This window comes from Suricata suricatta, chromosome 11, assembly GCF_006229205.1.
Source record: "Suricata suricatta isolate VVHF042 chromosome 11, meerkat_22Aug2017_6uvM2_HiC, whole genome shotgun sequence".
Classification (NCBI taxonomy): domain Eukaryota; kingdom Metazoa; phylum Chordata; class Mammalia; order Carnivora; family Herpestidae; genus Suricata; species Suricata suricatta.
Window position 1 is genome coordinate 9766915 of NC_043710.1, and position 6000 is coordinate 9772914.

The following is a 6000-nucleotide window of genomic DNA, read 5'->3' on the forward strand; positions in this document are numbered from 1 at the left end:
GCAGGAGCGGAGGGTACCCTGAGGTACCTGCTGATCCCAGGTGGCCAAGAACTTCAGGTTAAGGGGACAAAACCCAGGGCCTGAGCAAATGAAAAGCAAAGTCAGAAATCTCGTACCTAAAGCCAAACAATAAAAAACAACACCCTCTGTGGAGGAACCAGGAAAGAGAAACCTCGAAAAGGGCTCCGATGTAGAATGTGCTTGGTTCAGCACTGAAATGCTAACTCTGAATGCTCCTAACCACAGGGCTGCCTGCAATGGGGTCTAAGAGAGAAAGGAAGGGAAGGGAAGGGAAGGGAAGGGAAGGGAAGGGAAGGGAAGGGAAGGGAGGGGAGAAGCAAAGGGAAGGGAAGAGAAGGGAGAAGAAAGGAATGGAGGGGAAGGAAATGGAGGGGAGAGGAGAGGAGGAGAGGAAAAGGGAAGGGGAGGGAAGGGAAGGGAAGGGAAGTAGTCATAAAACATAGGACACAAGTGTATTAGTCATGGTTCTCCAGAGACACAGAATTAATGGAATTTGTATGAAATTTATTGTAAGGAATTGTCTCAAGTGATTTTGGAAATTAGGTCCCAAGATCTCAGCTGGAAACCTGGAAATTTGGGAGAGCTGGTGGTACCATCCCAGTCCAAGTCCAAAGGCCCAAGACCCAGGAGAGCCGGTATGAGTTCCAGTTAGAACCTGAACTGAAAGGCAGGAAAAGACTGGCATCCTAATCTGAAGACAGGCAGAGAGAGACAGTTCCCTCTTATTCCTTCCTGTTCTATTTGGGCCTTCCCTGAATAAAGCCCACCCACAAGGGGGTGAGGGTGGGGGCAGTCTGGTTTACTCAGCCTACTGATTCAAATGCCAGTCTCATCTAGAAACACCCTCACAAACACACCCAGAATAATGTTCAGCCAGAGATCTGGGCACCCCATGGATCAGTCAAATTGACACCTAAAAGTAATCATCACAACAAAGCCGTTTAAGTAAGAATTGCATGAAGCAGGAAGCAGTAGACACATCTTCAAACACTTTAGCTACTACGATGATGGCATACGTAATGTCAAACTGGGATGTTTCATATACTTAAAGAAAAAAAAGTTGATAATTGAGGCTACAGAGAAGGAACAAGAGCCTATGGATAAGGCACTGAGTGACCAGGAAGATTTGGAAAGAAAAAATAAAAACTTCTATAAATGTAAAATATAATCCTCAAAACTAGCAATGCAATGGACAGATTAACTGGCAGATTAACGCAGCTGAAGGGAGGATGAGTGAGCCGGACAGTAGACCTGAAAAACTTACCGAGAACGCCTCCCAGAGAGACAGAAAAGGAAATTGTGAAACAGAAGTTAAGAGCGCAGGGGTGCCTGGGTGGCTCGGTTGAGCATCTAATTTTGGCTCAAGTGATGATCTCATGGCTCATGAGTTCAAGCCCCACATCAGGCTCTGTGGTAACAGCTTGGACCCTGGAGCCTGCTTCGGATACTGTGCTCTCTGCTCCTCCCCTGCTCATGCTCTAACTCTCTCTCTCTCTATCTCAGCAATAAACCTTAAAAAATTTTTTTTAAGAAAAGAAGTTAACATAGAGGACAGAACAAGGTGAATGGTTCAAGTTCAGAATTGATGAAATACGTAGCCCTCTGATTCCAGAAGCTCCCCTCAACCCCTGCCTGTTAAATCAAAATAAATCTCTCTCAGTAAAACTAGGAGGAAAAATAATTTTAAAAGAATAAAAATGTTTTCATACACACATCAAACAATCAATCCACACCAATGACTTATGGTAACAAAATTGTTAATCACTAGAAAGATGAACTGTAAAGTAGGCTAACGGCTAACTTTTTCATGGTAGCAATGGAAGCCAGGAGACAATGGAATACCATCTCGAAGTGCTATGAAAATAACAGTCAACTTTGAATATGTTTCAAGAAGGAGATTGAATGGAGAATAGATTTGTAGATCACATATCTATCTGATGAGGGGTTCATATCCAAAATATGTAAATAACTCAAACAACTCAACAGAAAAAAACCTTCTGATTAAAAAATGGGCAGAGGATGTGAATAGACATTTTTCCAAAGAAGACATTTGAATGAACAACAGGCACATGAAAAGATACCCAACATCACCAGTCTCGGGGAAATGCAAGTTAAAATCACAGTGGGAGAGGGGTGCTGGGTGGCTCAGTCTGTTAAGCATCCAACTTCAGCTCAGGTTATGATCTCACAGTTTGTGAGTCAAGCCTCGCATCAGGCTCTCTGTTGTCAGAGTGGAGCCTGCCTCAGGTCCGCATTCTCTCCCACTCTCTCTGTCCGTCCCCTACTTGCCCTCCCTCAAAAATAAAAAATAAAACTTAAAATAAAAATAAATAAATAATAAAATCACAATGTGATCTCACCTCACACTGTTCAGAATGGCTTGTAGCAAAGGGACAAAATATAACAGGTGTTGGCAGGGATGTAGAGAAAGATAATGGCGTGAATTTGTAAGGAGGGAGCCGAGTTGGAAAGGTCTATTATTTGGCAGAAGCATAAAATATCAACTAGCTTTTGACTTTGTTCAATTAAACATGCAGTGTTAAATTGGCCAAACAATAAAATGGAATGAGTTGAAGCACCTGATAGAAAAGCCATAAGGAGGCAGGAAAGGAAAGGAAAATAAGTGAAATAAGAGAAGCAAGACAAGCGGAAGGGTGCCAGGTTTCCTGGCAGAGCGCATGGGGGAAGTGGAGGCAGGACAGTGCAGTGGGAGCATCCCTGGGAACTGATGTGACGCATCTCAGGAATATTTCACGGACGTGAAGCTCTGAACAGAATGCCGGGAAATAAGCCCAGCTGGATACCCAACTCAATTAGCTCATTCTTATTTATAACTCTTGGAGCAAAAACCCTTTTTTCTTTTTTTTAAGATTTCATTCATTTATTTATTTTAAGTAAACTCCATGCCCAACACGGGGCTCGAACTTACGGCCCAGAGATCAAGAGTCACATGCTCTACCGACAGAGCAGGCCAGGCGCCCTGGAGCCAAGACCCTTTCATCTCCATTTTCAGGGACACCTGGAGCTCCTCCACCATGTAGAGAGCCCAGGCACCTTCCATCCACGCTGGGTCTCTCTCCTGACCTTGGCTCAGCAAAGTGGAATAAGCAACGTTATTGAGGGAAGTTATTCTGCCTTTCTGGCCAGAAGGAAGAGAGGCCCGAAAACTTCATCCCTGCCGCGGGGCGCAGAGGGGAAGCCTCATGCTGACAGGCACTTAGTGAGCTCATTGTCTTGTGTCCAGTGCTTTATGCGGGACCCATATCCACCCCCCAATTCTCATAGCAGCACAGTGAAAGAGGTACTGTCCTTAACACACCTGTGCATATCAGGAAACTGAAGTTAAGGAGGCGGTTTGCTCAAGAAGCCACAGTTAAGCAGTGGAGTAGAGCTGGGCTCCTAACTCAGTTCCGTCCAACCCAAGACCCTGGGCTCTTAGCCTTGGGCAGTCAGCCTTTTTGTGAAGCGGGGGTGGGAGGTAGGGGCCCAGGGGAGATGTCTAAGCATGAATGCTTTGGCTGAAACACAGCATCTCTGCTAGCAAGGCGCTGGCTTTATGAGGCTCTGAATCTTGGATCCGTCCTGTCCCAGCTCAACTCAGACCCTCATCAGTCTCCAGAGTTTTGAAACAACCCCCGAAGCAGCCATAGACAGTCCTCGCCTTTCCTGAGGCCCAGCGTTCTGTATCATAGTCTATTGGTCCAGTGCTCAAATGTACATATATTAGCCCTCATCACTTGGTCACTCATTCAATACAAATGTCGTGGTTTCTTGACACGGGACACAGCACTGAGTGAAACAAACACTGCTGTTCTTAGTGGGACAGTCATGTTGACAACAATGAATATAACAAATAAGTAAATTATGTGGAGAAAAGAAGTCAGGCTGAGTCAGGGGTACTAGGAACGCCAGGAAGGGGTTACTGTTGTAAATAGGGGCTTAGCCTGACCCCCCCCCCTCGGAAGGAAGAGCCTTGGTTGCAGATGTGTTATTAGGGAGGGTGCTCCCAGGGAACAGAGAGGAAGACAAAGGGATGACAAAGGAGAAGAAGGAAAGTCAATAAAACAGTGCACCATTGGGTTGGCCCCACTGTAGCGAGTGGTACTGGATGTCAGACTTACCAGATGGTTCTCAGAACAGTCTGCCCCAGTCCCAGCCCCCATTGCACCAGTGCTGCAGCGGCTGAAGGACAGAAGCAGAGAAGTTGGCTAATACCTCCCACCCGGGAAAAGGCATCACGCCCACCATGATGAGCGTATTGTTGGAGCCTCCCTTGGACCTTCTGTGCCGGGCATTCACGTAACACACTGGTGCCCACTCCCCCAGACCTGTCCACAGGCCCAGCCACGGGCTCACGCACACCCATGCAGTCAGCCACTTTCCCTTCCACGGGCAACGGATGACCAAAGATACCTTCCTATCTCCACCCACTGGAAAGATTTCCATTTCTACTTAGTAACTGCCTATGCTGCCATCCCATTTGTGAACCAAGCCTGAGTTTTTAATTTTCCATCAATGGCAGCTCAATGGAGGCCAGAGGTATGAGTTCAAAGAGAAACGTGGACTCCACGGAGATCAGAGCCATCTGTTCTTGGAACTTCTTTGCACCTTCCGGGCCTGTTTGGGCCTGAAGCTGTTGTGTATAGTGAGTCCCGGCTGCCCTCCCTCTAGATCTTACAGCCTCCAGCTTAGGGCCAGCACTTAGTCACCCATCATCAGACACAAGTCTCTATCAGAGCCTGGTGGCGCAGCGGGAGATGGTTTTTTTTTTTTATGTTTATTTATTTTGAGAAGAGGGGGCAGAGAGAGAGAAGGAGACAGAGACCCCAAGCAGGCCTCCCACTGTCAGTGCAGAGCCCGACACAAGGCTTGAACCCATGGACTGTGAGAGCATAACCTGACTGTAAAGTCAAGAGTAAGGTGTTTAACCAATGCACCAGCCAGGCGCCCCTAGGAGATGATTTTCAGATGACAAGTGGCTCTCTGCTGCAGGAGTCAGACCTGTTTTCTCCAAGACTCTCGTGGCCTGTGTTTCAAGGTCTCTCCTCCCTTTAGAGCCTTCCAGAGACTGCACACAGCATCCTTATCCATCTTGGCATTTCTGGCATGAATGGACTGTCCAGGTCTCACAGCCAGGGGGACACAGAGGCCTGTGCCACTGCCTGGAACTGCCACAGAGTCTCCTTTTGCTCTGGATCCCACGCAGAGCTGGCAGCCCCTCATGTCACACGACAAATGAGTGGGAACTGAATTGTCAAGGATGGTCTTTCTCCAAATTCCAAAAAGGCCCTCTGTGTGTTGTGCCCTATTCTTTTTAAATGTTTTTTTAATGTTTATTTATTTTGAGAGAGACAGACAGACAGAGGTGCGAGCAGGGGAGGGGCAAAGAGAAGGAGACACAGAATCCAAAGCAGGCTCCAGGTCTGAGCTGTCAGCATAGGGCCCGATGTGGGGCTTGAACCCACAGACTGCGAGATCATGGCCTGAGCTGAAGTCAGACGCTTAACTGACTGAGCCCCCAGCTGCCCCATATTGTGCCCTATTCTTGGTGGGAGGGAATGCAGGTGCAAAGTCTTGCTCTTTACCATAGAGACATTGTCCCAGCAGCCCCCAGACCTTTGGATACCTAAAATCTTCCCCAATATGGCAGCCACCTGAATCTTTGTGGGGTGTGTCTCCCACCTTTTAGGACACAGGTAGCAATGGTTTTCAACCTTGTTGGTCTCAAGTCTTCTTGAAAGTCTTTTTTTTTAAAGTGGGCTTCATGCCCAGCATGAAACCCAGTGAAGGGATTGAACTCAGGACCATGAGATCATAACCTGATCTGAGATCAAGAATCAGATGCTTACCGGACTGAGCCATCCAGCCGCCTCCAACTTTATAAAATATTTATTTATTTATTTATTTATTTATTTATTTGAGAAAGAGAGGCAGAGAAGGGCAGATAAAGAGGGAGAAAGAGAATCCCAAGCAGGCTCC